Source organism: Fringilla coelebs, assembly GCF_963513975.1.
Source record: "Fringilla coelebs genome assembly, chromosome: 1".
Lineage (NCBI taxonomy): Eukaryota > Metazoa > Chordata > Aves > Passeriformes > Fringillidae > Fringilla > Fringilla coelebs.
Window position 1 is genome coordinate 86538930 of NC_140028.1, and position 18773 is coordinate 86557702.

The window sequence follows — 18773 nt, forward strand, 5'->3', positions numbered from 1 at the left end:
CCTGTAGTTTAGGTTACAAGACCTTATAAGAGGCCAAGAAAGATTCATTTGGAGTATTTATAGGCAAAAACGAAGTGTCCTAACTTTTGTGGTTGTTACTTGCAGTGTCAACATGAAAAAAGCTGCTTGTCCTGGAAACTGCTGGCTCTAAAGCACAGCTCTCTGTACATGAAATCATTAACAGAAGCCTACGGCCACTGGGTAGAATTAGAGGGTTTACCTGTTCATCACCAAGCACAGCTTTGCAAGCAGATCAGTTGCAAAAGACAATGTAATCTCCTACTGCTTTTTTTGGTTAAAAGTAGGGTCAGGACAGATACGAATAGCAAACATCCCTGGAACTTGAAGCACAACACAGAAAGGAAAAAGCATGAAAGTTGATTAGAACAGGAGGTAAAATATGGCTATGTATGCACTAAGTTGCATGACTCTTACCGGGAGCTACCCAAGGACTGCAAATTGGTTCCTCTCATAAGGATTCAGTCCCTACACCAAACAACATGTTGAGCTGTAAAGGATATATAGCAGCACAGTTTGAATGGGGAAAAGCAGAAAAAAACCCCACAGAACGTCTAGTATGCACTATAAAATTAAAAGACTGCTGAAAAGCATTTTCTTTGTGGAAACAAGTCTAAACTTATCTGAATTGTCCTGTGACTAAAGTGTGAAGGAAATGTGTCTATTTGGGTACAACATCCTGAAAAAAATCTGGAAGTGTATATTTAATTAACCGTGAGTAAAATTTGGGCTTCTGCTTACCCGAACCTCCTTAAATTTGAAGCTTGCATTACTTGCACAGTTCAGATGATTTTCACTCCTTCACTCCCTTGAAGTGAAGTAAGCTCAGCATGTCAGGCCCTGTCTTACATGTTTCTTTTTGTACTGATCCCAAAATACAAGCCATATCTTGCCATCCTTCTCCAGCAGGACAAAGAGAGTGGCCTCTGTGATAGCGTACAAATGTGAGAAAGCCACCATGACTGAGCTCTGAGCCAGACCAGAGGGGGACAAGTGACCATAGGAAAACTGTTAATTAAGCACTGCATCTACCACGAATAGGCTGATGGAGGGCATCGTTATCAAAAGGAAACATGCATCTCTTCAAACAAGCTGTTTCTTGTCCTTGCTAACTTAACAAAGGAGCCATTTGAGTATTTCAGGTTAAGATTACTATACACACTGCCGTGGGAAGTCCTTGAAAGCAACCTATGGACCTAACAAGAGACAGCATGTGACAGCATTCAGAGCACAGCTTTTACCCCTCCCATGCCTTAGTGAAGCTCTTGGTGACTTTGGATATTCTGAGCAGGGACACAGGAAGTCTATTAAGAAGGAATTATTAAATATTGATTTTTTTTTCCCCTGGCATCAGGTATTAAGATAAATGCCAGAAATTCATTTGTCCTGTTGAAACTGACCCAGAAAAGGTGGTTCATCAAGTTCAAGTCCATGGAAAAGGAAATGTGGCAGTGATGCAAGAAACTTTTCCATCTTACCCACATAGATCATTCATGAGAACCCATGAAAGTGGCCTGAATATTGAGACCACAACTTCTGGCAGAAGGGACTTTGCAAGTGCTCAGGAATTTTGCTGATCCTACACCTTGCAGTCATCTGTCTTCCCACAGAATTCTGGTCATAATCTCTCAACCAGGAATTCCTCTGTCATACCCAGTAACCTGCGCCATCTATCCACTCAGCTGGCATACATTGCCATTTACCCAGGCTGCAGATGCTTCTGCAAAGAAGACTCAAAAGTAAAATGTTTTATCAGATCTCAGTCAGAAATCCTGAACTGTCTTCACAAACAGCTAATAAAGGAGTACCCTTCAGCAGTTGTTTGTCTCATTCACACCAAATTAGCAAACCCCCCCATGTTTCTTCCAGAGTTCAGCACTGGATTTTAAGGCCAGTGTGACTTTGTCCAGAACTGGAAGAGCTCCAGAGCTGAAGACAAGGAGGGTGCCAGCATTGAAGCTCAGCTGCAACTCAAACTAGGATACAGTCTTGCTGGCACCTCCAGTGCTACCAGATCCACTCTACTGAGGGAAGGCTGGAGGACATCTTAATGAGTTATTCAGACTGTAATCAGTTTGTTCTCTGCTGACAATGCAACCCACTCCTTTGAGCGAGGGCTTCAGCTTACCAGTGTTTTTCCAGAAAATTTGGAACTACTGACCTCTTTGGAAGAGTAGCCCAAGGGCGTTGTGAAGCATTTGTCCTTGAGGATTTAAGGACCTGACTAAGTAAACCTTAGTAACCTGGTCTAACCTCACTCCCTGTCCTACTTTCAGCAAGAGATGGGACTACAGATTTCCCAAATTCAATTCCAACCTGAATTGTCCTATAATGCTGGAAAAACATAGAAAACTTGTGGATAAACAGTCTTCTGTAATTTTTTTCTCTCATAGAGATGACATTTTTTTCAAAACTTAACTTACAGAAAAAATTCCTGTTTGCCTTGTGTCTTACTCAGAGTTGTTATTATGGACTTAACAACATTTGGCTGATCCAAAGCATTGATCCTCATTTCAACCTCTTGAAACCTAAGTCATTTTCTCTGTTTCATTTTGAATGTTGATACAGTGCTTATCTGCAGTCTGTTTAGGCCTGGTGGCCTGAAACTTTAGGGGGAAAAAGAGGAGAGAGCTCATCAATTACATCAGTTGGTGAAAAGAGGAGAACCCTCTCTGACAAATTCCCCTTAGTAACACTTGCCAGAGGGAGAAGCTTTCTATGGGAATCTCTTGAGGAGCACAGGGAGATGCCTGTAAAGCTTTTTGGTTGAAGTAAGCCTAACTTTTTGTGTGTTTTCATGTACATTTCAGTTTCTTCATTAAAGCAGATGTTTTCAGCTGGAGATTGGTCTAAAAGACATTTTCACATACAGGAAGATAAAGGCAAAACTGAGGTTAATTGTGCATGGGGTGAGGGGTGGAAGTCTGCAAAGCTGTGGAAAACTGATCATGGTATGGAGAGTCTTGAGGGAGTTTTGTTTCTGAAAGGGATAAAAATACACTTTCTTGGGAGTCCTTCTGGTGCCTTACAATAGCATAAGGATTGTGTAAGACACTTGCTCAAACTCTTGCACAAAATCGTGGAACCACAGAATAACAAGCACAAAAGAACTTCTGGAGGTCTTCTAGTTGCACTTCCAAAGATGATATATCACAGTGTTTCTGAACAACTTCAAGTGTTTGGCCATCTTGTTTATGAACATTTTCTTCCTTACATCCAGCTGTAATTTCTCATGCTGTGACTTGTGTCTGTTGCCTCTTGTCCTTCCTCTGCTATACCGAAATCTAAACTATATTTGATGGTTTTCACAGTCCAAGCTTCCTTAAGAGATGGACATCAAGCAAAGACATCAGCTGGCAGAACATACAGTAACCATGTCTGGTGACAAAAGTGAGTAATGGGTGACACAGAGAGGTGCAGCATCTACTTTTTAAGCAAAAAAAGTGAAATCTGCTATATTTATTCTTTCATGCAAAGTCTGAACTTACTTAACTCGTGGCTGAAGTACTGTAAAATCATAGTGTGAAATACTGGGAAATGTCAGCTATGCTGTGAGAAAACCTACCCTGAACCAAAATTTAGACACTGCCTTAAATAGCAATTTCCATTGTAATTGTCCTCCCTTCACCAAGTTGCTCAAGAGTGGCAAACATTCTTCTTTGTTCTCCTAGATCCTAATACAAGTTCATTAATTTGCTCTCCACTTTGGAAATTAATCAAGTATTACTAAAAATGACCATTCAGGTACAATTTCTGTCACTTGCATTTGTAACAAGTCATGTTTTGCCCTATGACTAGTCCTGTTTATTTCTGGGTTGACAGAAGTGGCAAATTCTGGCCCATAATATCTGTATGCCTCAAAAATAGAGAATGGAAGAGACAGTGAGAAGAGATTAGAGTACCATGTATGCTCAGTAACCACCTACACATGCCTGCACCCCCACAGAAAAGAAGTCTCACTCTACAAAAAGTTATTAATTGTATTTTAAAGATCGACAGATGAATTGAGCTGTTTGGGAAAAACTGACTACAGAATCAGTTTCATTCTGTCATTACATTTTGTCAAATTAAAAATCCAAGTATATTTTTTTAATGTCTACAAGGAAGCCCAATAAAGACTCTGATGGAGTCTAGGACACCCTCACATTCTTTTCCACACTGCCTGCTTTCATTGCATATCATGAATATTGGCATCAGGTTCCCATACATCTAACTTCCAGACATTATCCTCCTTTTACAAGCTGGCTTTCACTCAGCACTTTGTATTGTAGGGTGAAAAAACACGAAGAGATAAGTCAAGTTTAAAGAGAATAAAACACAAACAAAAGCCTTCCAAAACACACTCATAAAAAGTAGAGATGAAGCACAGAGGGGTTTAAAGATTTATTTTCCTAGACATATTAGTGAAGCATCTGGCAGAATGGTGATTAAAGTTTGCAGTCACAAAAAGTACATCTCACCTAACTCTACTTTTTCAGCAAATGCCTTCACTGTGTTTGGGCCCTTTTGAGGGGAAGAAACCAAAGGACAGCTGTGACATTGTACCTAGAAGAACCAGACCTCTCTGAGGGTTCTTACAAAATATGCAATAATAGAAGGCATACTGTACTTCTATACATACACAAGCAGATATGAATAGCACAGTGGTGGGCTGTCCATGCTCTACAGACTTCAAGACTCTACAGACTTCAGGAAATCTTAAAAAGAAAAGAACCAAAAAAACCCTAAAGCAAAAAGCCTACAGATCATTAAAATTAAAGCTAGTTCCAGGTAATTTGGTGATGTGGGCTTGTTTATATACCAAGAGTACATAGTAGACCTCTTTGAATAGCAGAGTCTAGACAGTGTCCCTAGCACAAAACTTGCTCAGTCTCAAAAATTTCCTACCTCTGTTCTGCATAGTGTATGGCAAGAGCCTCACACAAAGTAGAGCATGCAGTTTTGTAGGACCTGGGTCCTGCAGTGCAGCATCAGGTAGCCTGTTGTATAGGCACACACTGCGCCAGGCAAACTGCAATATTGACATATTAACATCAATATTGATATATTAAGATTGACAAGCTGAGATGAAAGAGTGAAAAGATGAGGAGTATATCTCATTTTTCACTCAGAGGAATTGTGGAGCTTGGTTCCAATCTACCAGCTTTTCTCCTCTGCATATGTCAGGATGACCCCCTACTTCCCACACAGCTACCAAATTTTATGTATTCACAACTTCTCTCCTTCACTCTAGCTCAGAAACAGCAGAAAACCATCCTGCATTAAATAAAGAGCAGGCAGATTTTGCAGCCCATCCCTGGGGTGTAGGCACCAGAGAGAGGTTTCTGAGTGTACAGGGATGGAGACTGCTTTCAGGTACACCCATTCTCCTTTCCTACTAGCGTATCCGACATGGTCACAAAAACCTTTGCTCCTTCAGGGTCCTTCAGACTCACCACCAACAGCACCAAAGGAGAGGGCTGAAGAAGCACGGATGGTTACAGGGCCCTGTTGGCTGGATTGTTTTCTCACTAGTGAAACACAGTGCTCTACAGCCCTGATTATCAGTGTGAGACTTCACTCACCATGAAAGCCACACAATCCAGAAAATCCAGGAGTGCAATACTGCTTTACACTGGTGTAAATACCACCATTACAGAGGATGTCTTCCGACTGTCTTTTCCTCAGTCAGCAGGTGAGGAGGGAGGCACTGCCATCAGCACATCTGCATCATGCAGCTGGGACATTCTGCTGCCGCTCCACCACCAACAGAACAACATTCTCCCTCTCAGCTGCAGGGTAAACTACCTTTACACATCCTGCTGTCAGCCTTGGTAGTCTATCCCAGACTCTGATTTTTTCAGCTGGTTCAGCAATAAAACACCTAACGATGCTGGTGCCTGAATCATCATTGGTCTCTGAGACAAATAGCTTGGGTATCCCTCTGCAGAACGATTGCTCCAGGCTCTTTGCAGTCTCAAGCAGGCATTCATACAGGCATGTGTCCCCTGCACGCCGTGCCCTGCTTCCATCAGAATTTTTTGCAGCAAGATAAACTGGTCTCACCAGCTTCTCTGCTGCAAGTGCCTTTTCTGAAGAGGGAGTCTCTGATTCCAGCAGAGCCTCCCTCCCGGAGGTGTGGCACTGCGGGAAGGAAAGGAAGACTGGGGATTGCACTTACAGTGAATGGGATTAGATGGCTGCTCTTGCTCTTTTATCAAAAGCGCCCCTTCTCCAAGCAACACTGATTAATATGGATATTTAAGAAAAATCAAGGTGAGATAAAGAGTATTGTATTAATACATATATGTATTCCTCGCTCTTCCAAACGTCAGCAGTTAGCACACCTGATGAGAGATGCTGCAAAGAAACGATTTCAGGTTGAGTGCATCACATACTGACTCACTGCCATGAAGCTCTACACTTCAACAGAATTCCTGGTGAACAATGATGAAATATTCATTAGTTCATATTTGTAAATGGCCCAGCAACATACTGAGTAAATGACCTCCAACGAAGTGCCTCGCATTAAAATGGAACAGCAACCAGCTGAAATGAGGGAACTACAAACTATGCATGTGTTTTGTCAGCACAAACAAGCAGCAAACACAAACAGAAAGAAATCTAGTTGGACTCATCATCCTGACAGTGAGAAACAAATGAGAAGCCAGCCTGTTTGCTTCAGCAAGACCCACTGGTGGTGCTGCCTGTGGCAGGAGCGAGTAGGGCAACCTGGGCTAAACATTACTTCCTTCCCTCTGTCACAAGCAGAAAGTGAACCGGGAAAAGCAGGAGGTTGAGCTGCTTGTTCTCCCCACATGCTGGCCCTGATTGTTCATCACCTCAAGCACTGCTAGTCCTTAACTGCAGGTCTTGGTCCCTAAAGTGGAAAACACAAGCATATATCCTCCAGAGGAACTGGGAATCCTGCCCCCCCCCCACCCCCCAATAGATACATGATGCTGGACAAGAGCATCCCCACAGTTAGCATTTCTTGCCTTGCCTGTGTGTTTTGATGGGAGCCCCTGTAGAGAGTGAGCCAGGTTTGCAAGGGGGGCAGGCTGTGGGCATGGGGGTGCCACCCAGCACGGCTCTTTGTCTGGGGTGCTGGTAGCCAGAGCTGATTTAAGCAGCAGAAGGGTGGATTTTCTGTCCTGCTTTCAGCAGTCATCATTATTCAGGGTGCGTGTTTTCCAGAGAGGTTGCCAGAGCTGCACTGCACCGCTTGTGATGGTTAATCCTTGTACGGGAAAGCTCCACAATGGAAACTGTGAGGAGAATGCAAAATAAATTAGGAAAACCTAGCAAGCCGTCGTCAGCCTTTACAAAACACAGAAACACCCAGGCCTGGCCTCCCCCAGACCTTTTCCAAGGTACTTTCTTGAAATTGATCTTAAAACCCCATCTGTTGTTGCCCCAGGGCCTCACAGAGAGGTGAGCTCCCACCGCCAGAGCCAGGTGGGCGATGAAGCCCTTTTCTTTATCATTTATTTATTAATTAAATGCACTGTGATAAGGCAGATCTACATGCAGGTCCACACACAGTTCTGCAGGTTCGCTGGGGCCTCGGCGGCCAGGAACTTGAACAAACAGCACCATCAGGTGGCTCTCCGGGAAATAGATGTGTGGAAGCATCCAGGATACCTCCAGGCGGACCTAGCCATCCCTCCACTCTCCTCTTCCAACCTTCCCAGCAGGGAGGGCCCACAGCCCCTCCTGGCAAAATCCAGGTCACAAATTGTTAGAGAAAGCTCCAACGGCAGCAAGACACATCAAGAAAAAGTGTTAAGGGAAAACTTCTGATCTGCTTCCTTTCCCCCAGCATGCAAGTCCTGTCCTTTCCATTGCTGTCAGCTGTGTATATCCCAGCTCTAACTACATGGTTTAATTGAGTCCTTAACAGGCCACCAGGCATCCAGAGCACCTGTCTGAGCATGGTACAAGGCTCAATTCCCTCCCTTAGCCTCTTCAGTTTTCGAGGGCACTGGCAAATCAATGTTTTCACCTTGAAAACGGTTCCTGGTGTACAACCCCCATTGGGGCATTGCTGGCATCCATCTCCCCTGCCTGCACAGGGAAGGAGGAGGATGCCTCACTCAGCCTCAGGCAGGTGCCCTTTCACCAGAGACTACCTTTGAAATAACTTGGCTCCTTCAGCCTGTTTGCTGCCTTCTCCTGCTGCTCACCTATTTGGTCAGCGCAAAGAGGGAGCAAAGCCTTCCCCACTAACTAACCAGAGCAGCTTTGATCCCCTGAGAGTCACAGAGCAGATAGGCATATAGCACCCCAACACACATAAAAACAACAGATTCAGCTTCTAGAATCCAGACCTCAGCTATTTGAAACACTGCTCTCAGGCTTCCGCTTGTCACCTTTACCTATCCCCCTAAATAGAGAAGAGCAGTGGATAAGACAATCTGAAGGAAAGCAAAATGCTCTTTCACCCACAGTGCTGCAGTGACTGCAGCCATACCTATTCTATTTCCATGATTACCAGAGGAGGGACCTATGCTATCAGTCTCAGTTGCTTTTCCTATACCTAGATTTTAAAACATTTTTCTTCAGGTTGTTCTCCACTTCAGTGAATAATTAGATTATTCTAATGGTCTCATAGCAGAACTAAGGTAATTTAAATATTAATGCATATGAAGAATATGTTTAGTTGTTTGTATATTTATTTGCTTATGCATACATGTTTCTATAAGTAAATATACATATGCCTTACATTTATGTAAGACACGGAAGTTGATAGGTACATAAACACACACACAGTCACACTCACAAACCTAAAGGAAAATTATTCAAAATTGTGGTTACTCAGTTCCTCTAGGAAACACCTCAGTTCACAGTTACAGCCTTGAGTGCCCATAGTCAGACCTTACAGCAACAGCTCTGAAAATCAGGGCCTTCCATTGTTATGTTGCTGATTATGCACACAGAAGGACTGATTTACATATCTAATTTCAGGCTCTAATTTTCAAAAACTTGTGGCCTGAAGAGACAATCCAGGGGCCCCCCAGGGGCACTTCTGTACAAAACACATCATCCAGTCACCTTGAAGGGATGTCAGAGCATTGCAAGTTGTTGACAGCCCATCTCAAAAACCTCTGCCTTCTGTAATAAAGAGACCTCCCAATTCCCAAATATGCTCAATGCAATAAAATTTTTGAACATCCCATATAAAGTTGATAATAGAGCACCTATCACAAAAGACAAAAAAGAAGAGGAAATGAGATATTTCCCATCATGGCATCTGCATTAAGCTCAATAGCTGCTTATTTCTACTATAATTGTGCCAAAGTCATTTTGAATTTCATTTTCTTCATGCACCTTGCTCTGAAGCTGAGATATTTTGGGAAAAACAATGCACAAGACAGCACTTAAATGCAATTGCAACATCTCACCAGTTGCTACTAATGATGTCAGAGGAGGTCAGGTGGGCAAAGAAGTAAGAATTGTCCCTACATTTGTACACTTTTCGAGTAGCTAAATAGCACCCAGGAGAACTGAGGTCTTCCTAGGACAGCAGGAACACAGACCTAAGACAAAGGAATGTCTTTTTTCCTGACACCTTAATTCTCTTTACTTTCAGGCTCTCCTTCTGCCCTTGCCTTCTATTTTTCTGCAAAAGGAGAACGCCATGCTAGGGGAAGTCAGCTTGCAGCAGCACTGGATCATGGGAGAGCCTGCACAAGCCACCTCCAGGCACTTCTATAAGTACCTCTTTTCTACACTGGGCTGTCAGTTGTGCTGCTCTATTCTTGTCGAGCCATGGAGCAAGATGCTTGGGGTGAATTTGTTGGCAGATCAGTAGGGAATCATAATATTCCTGCCAAATTCATTTTCTCATGTGACCTGAGCTTGACTTAGAACATGGATTTCCTACAGAGACAAGTTTGAGCAGTGCCAGGAATTTGAAAGCCAGGTGGTCTGCAAAGCTTCTCCCCAGGCTCTGAGATCCTATTTCCTCGCGTCATTCTTTCCAGACAGCATGGAGTGCGGGCTGGGGTGCTCACAGCAAACTGAGTCCTCAAAAGCAATGCAATTGCTCCTTCCACCACCACAATCCTCTGGAAGACACTGTGACAGAAGTGGGAGGAAAGATGAGCACGTTTTCTGCTAGGAAACAGATTCAGACAGGCTTTGACCAAGAATGCTAGTGCAACTTTCCTCTGCCAGGGGAAACTCTAAAAAAAAAAAATCCCACTTTTTCATCTTGGCAGCATCCAAATCTGGCTTAGCTAGTCCAAACTGTCATGTCCTTGCTAACTCAGAAAGCCTATATTTGCCTGTTTGGAAGGGGAAACTATCAGGCAAAGGCAGATAATCTTTTCTGAAGAAAGCTATCCATAGGTTCACTGATCTTGTGGGACAAGAAGGTCCATATATTAATTTTAGATATCTGGCAATCTGCATACTAGAAATACAGTATGGCTCCCATCCATACTTTCTTCTATTAAGCAAACAAAAGCTAGAATGAGCTGGAAACTCTCCCAGATGATGATCTCTGAATATCCATTGAGAAAAAGCAGCCTACCTTAATATATTACTTGCCCCATCCCTAAGAAACTCTCATTAAAGAAAATCATTTTGGCTCCCTGAAGTAGCACAATAGAGGTGTTACAATTGCAATGGGATATCAGACCAGGACCTGGACCAAATGTCACAGTCACAGAATGTTTAAGGCTGGGAGGCACCACTGGAGGTCATCTAATCCAACCTTCCTGGTCAAGCATGACTCCCTACAGCACATTACTCAGGATTCTGTCCAGATGGCTTTTGAATGTCTACAGAGAAAAACTCCTCATCTTTTCTGGGCAACCTGTTCTAATCCCAAATCACTCAAAAAGTAAAGTTCTTATTCATGTTCAGGTGAAACTTCCTGTATATCAGTTTCTGCCCATTGCCTCCGTTCTACTGCTTGGCACCCCTGAGAGGAGCTGCTTTTCTCACTGTTTTGTCTCAGCAGGAACCAAGAGTAACACACAGATTACAGCTGTCTGCTTCTGGACTTCTTAATCTTCTCGTACAGCTACAGAAGGATCCCTGACACAGAGAAGGGAGTCACAGCCTCATCCTAAAATGGCTCCTGTCATTCTCTCTAGAAACATTACAGAGGTGGCAGTGGGCCACAACACATATAATCCCATATCTATAATTGCTGCCTTGTTGGCAAATTCCAGTCACAGATTGCACTCAGTTCCATCCCACCCTCACATCAGATGCAATCCACACCAACCTGTGCCTGCTGGAGTGCCTGGCTGAGGTAGCAGGATGGAGAATAGCTCACTGCACTGGCACTCTTGAGAGACAGAGAACTCAGACTTCGGCAAGTCTGAACCCTGCACCTCAGCTGAAGCCACCCCTGTATCACCTCTGCTTCCTGAGGCCCAAGGAAGGGATGGATGTAGCATGTCCTTCTCTTCCACTCTCCCAACTCCCCCGCTCCTTTCTGTCCACCTTAGATGCAGTTGCAGCAGCCAAGCTCTCCATGCACAATTACAAAAATGCTCAACATGGAGGGAGTGATGTCTTCCAAAGAAGCAGCATTTGAAACAGTACAAGTCACTGAGAAAGCAACCTCCCTGTTGGCATTGTGCTGATGGCTAGGGGAAACTCAGAAAACCTGTGTTTCTACAGTCAGAGAACAGCAGGATAAACTCAGGAATAGCTTTGCTGAGAGCAACTGCAAACTCCCTTAGCACATTTCTGGAAGAATATAGCTGGGAGAGTGTCAGCAGGAGCTATGAAATTCATTTGCATCAGACTCACAACTTTCTCTCAGTAGGCTGACCAGTCTGAAATTCACTCCTTAAATCCATGAGAATCCAGTTTAGTCTTTCTTCAGCTGTAGTTCCTCTGCCTCCTTTTTTAGCGTCCAAACAAATCCAATATCTCAACCCATCAGCCAGAAAGGAGAAGAGAAACACAGGTTAGGGAACACTCAGGTACCGCAAGGGAACAAATCGCATAGTATGTCAACGAAATCCCAAATTATTGCCTAATTTAAGCCTTGCTTTCTTGCCTGGAAGGGCCAAGCTGCTTGTTCACAATGTCTGTTGCTGGTAAGAGAATTCCACTTCCAATTGCTCTCCTTTTCACAGGTCTCTCTCTGAACTGGCACTTCTTTACGCATTTCTCCCAGCACATGATTATGAGACCATTTTTAAAGATTTCACATCAGGCCTCTGTGGAAATCAATTAGATCATGTTAGGGAAGGAACACTATCAGTGCCAGGTGATCCATAAGCACAAAGGCAGCTCTTTTGGACATTTCTCCCTGGATTGAACAGATGACTGTTCAATCCAAAACCTTGCTGAGTTGCCAAGTTCCCCAACATAATACTTGTGCGACTACGAAATTCCACACCACTGCACTGTGTGCATTGGCTGTAGATACTTGATACCCATAGATATCACTTCCTGCCCTGTTGGGTCACCTACAAACAGAATTTGTCTGTCGAGCCAGGAACTCTGCTCTTTAGATCAAACATTAACTAGTCCTTGGCTGAGTCTGCTCTGTCACAAGGTCCCAGGGCATATTATGAAAGGAGTGTCTGGGCACTGCTGAGCATTTCCTAGGCAGGAAGCTGAGCTTATTCTACAGAGTCCCTTCCCCATGAACACAGAGGAAACTGCATTAGCCAAGATGGAGAAACATTTCCACCAGAGTTGCAAAAATGGACGGATAGCACATGACTCAGTGCAAGTGGTGTGCTGTTCCTTCTGCCTAACATGCACTGATCTGCATTGATCCAAAATTACACTCTGGTGCCTCAGTGTTGACAAACAAATTCAGTCTGTCCAGGAGGGCCACTGGGTTTTGACAGAGGCCATTGATCCACTGTGATCCTGATTCAACACCAAATTTAAACATATTGCCTGGCTGAAGACCCACTCACGAGCACTGTCATGAGGTAACACATGAGAGACTGACTTCTGACATAATGACACCTGCCAAGTTCATGCTGAACCAAAGGCTGTTTCCATACCTAATTGAAGGTGCCTCACCAAAGCCATGCACTGAGAGAAAGTTCACAGAAGGGAGAATACAGCAGTGTGAAACACCTTTTCTCATGCCTTTGAAGGTGAGGTTTCAAAGCTTCTCCCATTCTGAGCTTCATCTGAACAGGATGTCACCTCCAAGGCAGGTCAGAGCTCTTAGCCCAGGAGAAGTCCCCACATTTTGAGCTCCAGCTCTCAAGAAGTAAAAAAGTCCCTTAACCTATACAGGCTGCTCTGGAAGTGGAGTTTTCTTCTAATTGCAGTGCTTGGTCCTGGTGCTGAGAAAATTCCTCTTCTGATAAGGCACACTTCCACAATATTGTAACAGCTCTTTCATAAGTAGCTTGGAATTCAGTGAAGTGGTATTTTCCAAGGAGAACAGTATCCACTAGAAAATTCCCACCCACCTCAAAGCCTAACTCTGCAGCAATAATTCTGCACAGCTACTGAGACTGGTTGGTGGAACTGAGGAAAGGAGAGACAGAAGTAAATGAATATTTTTTTTCTTTGCACCAAAGCTGTTTTTGCCACTTTTATCCCGGCTATGATTTTGGAGCCCACATGACTCCAAAGCCAGAATTCCTTTTCAGCCTTAGACCACATACATTTGCATCATGAACATGCAATATAAACCCCAAATAAATGTATGCATGTGTCATTGTCCCTGCTCTGTGTTACTAAGTCTGCTTTCCTCCTTCCCATTCCCTTATGCAAAGGTGCACACTGAGGACAAGTTGACAAACATGACAATGCTAGTCCAAGCATAACATCCCAAACTCTCAGTCAATCTCACTTTTCATGGACATAAGCTCACCTTAGGCACATCACCTTAGGCACATCATGGCTGTCCTCTCCAGACAGCACCAGAACAAACTTATCCTATATTTTCTCCTTGCATGCAAACAAATGGCAGAGAGACAGTACACAAAACTCACCTTCCTGCTCTAGGTTTGGAGAAAGTTTAAAGTCATCCAGTCCAACCCCTGGCAATAGGCAGGTACGTCTTCAACAGGATCAGTTTGCTCAGAGCCAGATCTAACCTGGCCTTGAATGTTTCCAGGCTCTTTGGGCAACCTGCTCCAGTGTTTAACCAACCTCATCACTAAAACTTCTTCCTTATACTTAATCTAAATTTACTCTTATAGTTTCAAAGTAATAACTCTCATCTTATTCCTACAGACATAATTGAAAACCCTGCCCCTATATTTCTTGTAAGCCCTCTTTAACTATTGAAAGGCTGCAATAAGATGTCCCTGGAACTTTTTCTTCTCCAGGCTGAACAATTCCAACTCTATCAGCCTTTCCTCACAGGAGGGGTATTCCATCCCTCTAATCATTTCTGTGTCCCTCCTCTGAAAATGAGGAACACAGCTGCTTCATGACAGCAACCTAATTTCACCACTTTTCCATGACTGCCCACGAGTTTACTCCAGGAAATATTCGTTTTTAATGAGGGAAAGGCCTGATACTGCACACCTCTATTGCAGCTGCCCATCCTAAGGTGTGTATGTTGGTGCAAGAACACACCCTCTCCATTTGGCAGCAGACAAGCCAGTAAACTTTAGCCTGTCACACAGGCTGTAGACTCCAGATGGAGTCCTGAAAAATTGTAACAACACACAAACTTAGCTTTCTGAACATTTAATATCAATTATAAAGAGAAGAAAGTTATTCCCTTTTCTCCGTACTACTGACTACTCCCTTTTCCTTAAAGCTTTAATTTTAAAATTAGCTGTTAAAATTAAGAGTAGCTGCCAGAGCAGTCTCCTACTAAATAGTAGTAGTATAAATTGAAAAATAATACAAAGTAGTATAAAGTAAAGTAGTATAAAGTGAAATTAAAACCTGACCTGTATAAAACCATGTAGACTTATGCTATATATTCCAAATAGCACCAGTGTTCCATGAAGAGCAGACTGTTCTGAAAAGCAGTTCAGCCTCAGGCAGCCACTAAGGGCTTGTGCCAGGACTCAGCAAAGCTCAGCTTTACAGTGGTTACAAAAATCACAGAACATCAGCCCCATCTGCAAGTCCTGCTTGCATCAAATTTTGTCACTTTGCAACACTCTCAGCCCCTTGGTTTGGTCTTGGAGCACTTGAAAAGACAAGGGGTAACTGGAGTAGCTGGGTTCCCACCCCAGGTGCTGGGTTGCAGCTAAGGGCTGGTGGATCCCAGAAACCTTCATGCCCTGCAGAAGGAAGAAACCCTGAGGGCCTCAGGCTCCACTGGTCTCTGCTCCTGGCAGGGCTTACAAGGTGCATGAGTCCCACCAGGCACACTGCTGAGGGCATAGCACCTCAAACATCCCCAGCACTAGAAATCACAGAAAACAAAACTCAGGCACAGCTGGAAAAGGAGTGAGAGGGTAGCACATCAGCTTGTATTGCATTTCTGGGTCCTGTTCTTTTTGAACTAAAATACTAAATACACTATTACAGGCACAGTAGGAAAATTTTACTTTTATTGAGAGAAAAGGTATCACCTTTGGAAAGTCTTGTCTCTTTGCTGAGAAATTTTCACTCATTGTCTTTGACTAGGAGGAGATCCATGCTGAGAAATAGAAGGCAGAAAGCTTTTGTTCAGAGTGAATTGCAAAAGAAAGGAAGATAAATCAGCGAAGCTTTTAATATGTAGTGTTCCCTCTGGCAACATTTCATTGTATGATACAGGCATGCAAAGATGCCAAAGGAAAGAAAAAAAGATTTTGGCTTGAAAGAAAGAACTTAAACTTTGGTTAGGACTCACCTGATACTGGACTTGCTCAATAGAGAAAAAAAAAAATCCTTAAATAAAACACACTCTTAAGAGGAAACCCCATTGCTGAGGTGAAAGCACTATCCAAGTCTACATTTGAAAAAGTTTTGCAAACACAAGGACTTGGCTGGGAGGACAGGAAAAACAACATGCCTGTAACTAACTTGGCAAAAGTCACAGTGTAGGTGCAGCTGTATGAGTGCAAGCAAGAGGCCCCTTGACCACCAAGCCCCATGACTAGCTAAGCCTCTGCAGAAAACCCAGAGGGTAATTAAACAATTCAAGGGCAAGGATGCTGTGCGAGCACAATCCATTTGGAGGTGAGGGGGTGGTGATTTGCTGTATCAGCAATCTTTTTTTGGACAACCTAAGAAGTTACAGACATTAATGTAACATTATCTGCTTACCAGTGGGCCTTTATCTCTTTACTCTTCCCAATTACATTACAGATAAAATAATCTTCTTGATAGGGAGCAAGAGATTTTTTTCACTCTTTAATATGTCAAAAACATCTGATCAAGGTCAAGAGTCCTCTAGGTATATGAAGCCACTGCCCCTCCACTTCCTTTGCAGACATTTTTGAGCTGTTTATCTCCATGGTCAAAGCCTTCAGTCAGGCAGATAAAGAAACACACTTGCTGGCCAGATAAGCAATGTGCCAAAACAGAATTCCCTCTGCCAGAACTGATACCATTTCCTTTAGATCTAGTTTCTCATCCCACAGGCTTCGGCTGTTTGAAAGGAAAGTAGTTCTCAGAACATATGGAGTTGATAATAAAGCTCTTTCTAGGAGATACAAGGATTACACAGGGAATGAAATGGCGAAACAGTGTCTGCAGTACACGCTGTAAAACCTGAAGTAAAATTCCACTCCAAGTAAAATTCCCTTCCCACTGAGAAAGAACAACATAGTGGGACAAAGTGGAAGTGACAGCATGGCTTTCCAAAACATTAACTATATCATGGCTGTTTCCCCTCAGAACATTGGCTACCCAAAACCTGCTTGAGACACACTCACACTCACAAAAAAAAAAAAAATCTTGTGACTTGTCATTTTGAGTCAGTGTCAGAAGCATTGCCAAAAAACAAGGATGAAAAAGCTGTCTTAAAAGAGCAAGAGAGTCTATGCACCAGACGGGGAAACAGCACCTGTGTGTATCAGAGTTCCCAAGCTCAGCTACAAAGTTGTATTTGGTTTCTGCTAGATCTACTCCAGGCATCCTAGTTCCAGTGAAGCAGGAAGACTTGTATCCCACAAGTCCAGTGTTGTTTCATGTTCCCAGGCTGTCTACTTGTTCTTAGACCAAAATCTCTACAAGGCAAAGCAAAGACATTTAGATGCAGAGAGGCTACCTTCTGCCAAGAGGACTGCTTGGAGTCAGACTTCAAAAGCCACAACCAATGGCAACACTGCTCCAACAGGATGGGTGGGCAGAGAGAAAGGTGGTAAAGAAAAGCCCATTGTCCAGGAAATCATTCTAGTCCAGATCAAAGTTTAATTTAACCCATTAACTTGTTCCCAGTAGTGTGGGCAAGCAGGCATGCAAAGAAGAAGAACAGCAGGCCAAGCCCATTTGCTTTCTCCCATGTTTTTTTGCAACTTTCGGTGATTTTTGTCTCAGGAGAGGTCCCAATCTTAATTTGGTTTGTTTATTGAATGATCCCCAGTAGGTCTCTCTTTGAAGCATTTATCCTATCTTTTCATTGGCTTTGTTCATTGCTATTGAGCATTAGTCTAACACTTTAAGTGAAAGACCATGATGATGTTTCCTAAAAAAATTAAAATCTGGAAGTTACATTCTCAAGGTCCTGATCTGAAGTACTTTGTGTTTTGTAATATATTGCTATATACAACTTTCACTATCTTTATAGACTTTTATGGCAAGAGACTTTTATTTTATGTGATTTTAGTTTAAATGTATTACAGTAATCCTAGACATTGTCTCTCCCTACTATTCCTTTTTCAATTGCTCTTGCTTTTGTCAACTATCTGCAGGGTAAAAACTAGGTCCAGTCAAATCAGCTCTGTAATTCAGATCTCATTATGTGACTCATATATGTTCCATGCCTAAGGACAGTTGCCTGGATTCTCACTCTGGCCCTGGACATAAAATTTACCATTATGATAGCATCCAAAAATATGAAGCAAGCTTGAGCCTCATTACTTAAGGTCTCTAGGATTGCACTGAATTAGCTTTTAAATTTAATACATCATGGTTGAAATCTTGGCTGTCTCTTTAATCTGTGGGATTACTTTTATTACCTTCATTGAGGCCAGGATTTTGCCTGAAGAATAGCCCTACCATTTAGCATTATTTCATAATTATCTTGTTAGGTGCTTTCTTGTTTACTAAACAACATAGGTTTTCCCCTGGTCAGCTTTACTCCGTGGCAGAGCAAATGATACTTACAGCCTTCAGAGCAAGAAAGACTGAAATGGCCAAAGTGATGTTTTACCCAGCTCTGTTATACTACAGAGCCAATTTCTTCTTGTCTTGAGCTCAGAGAAGACTATTGCAGACATTTGCTTTAGGGTTGAATTCAGCTTGTAGCATTTTTCCAGTTGGTGCTCTGTCCAGAAAAAGACCTTTCTGGCAACTGCAGTTTGAAATTCTATTCCAGCCCTGGATCTTAAAACTGAATCAGAGAATTTTACTGGAGATGAAGGAATTCTCCCTCCTTCCCTTACTCCTTCCCTGCCATCTGTACCAGCCACAAATTTCTGCATAAAGCACAGCTCTAAAAGAACTAGTGCAAATAACAAATGCACATTTTCACGAGAGGGCCATTAAGTAACCAGGCAGACAGGAGGAAAAAAATTAAGTCTAGGTTTATCTGACTGGGTACACTGCTAAATTGTATATTCCCAAAAAGCCACTGAACAAAATCAATGTAAATGAAGGATTTTAGCATAGTCAAGCAGAAAGAATTCATTCCCAAAAGTTTCAAGACTTGCTTATGTGGTGTCAGCTTTATCAGACACACCTCCTTTCTCTCCAGACGACAGATTTGTTAC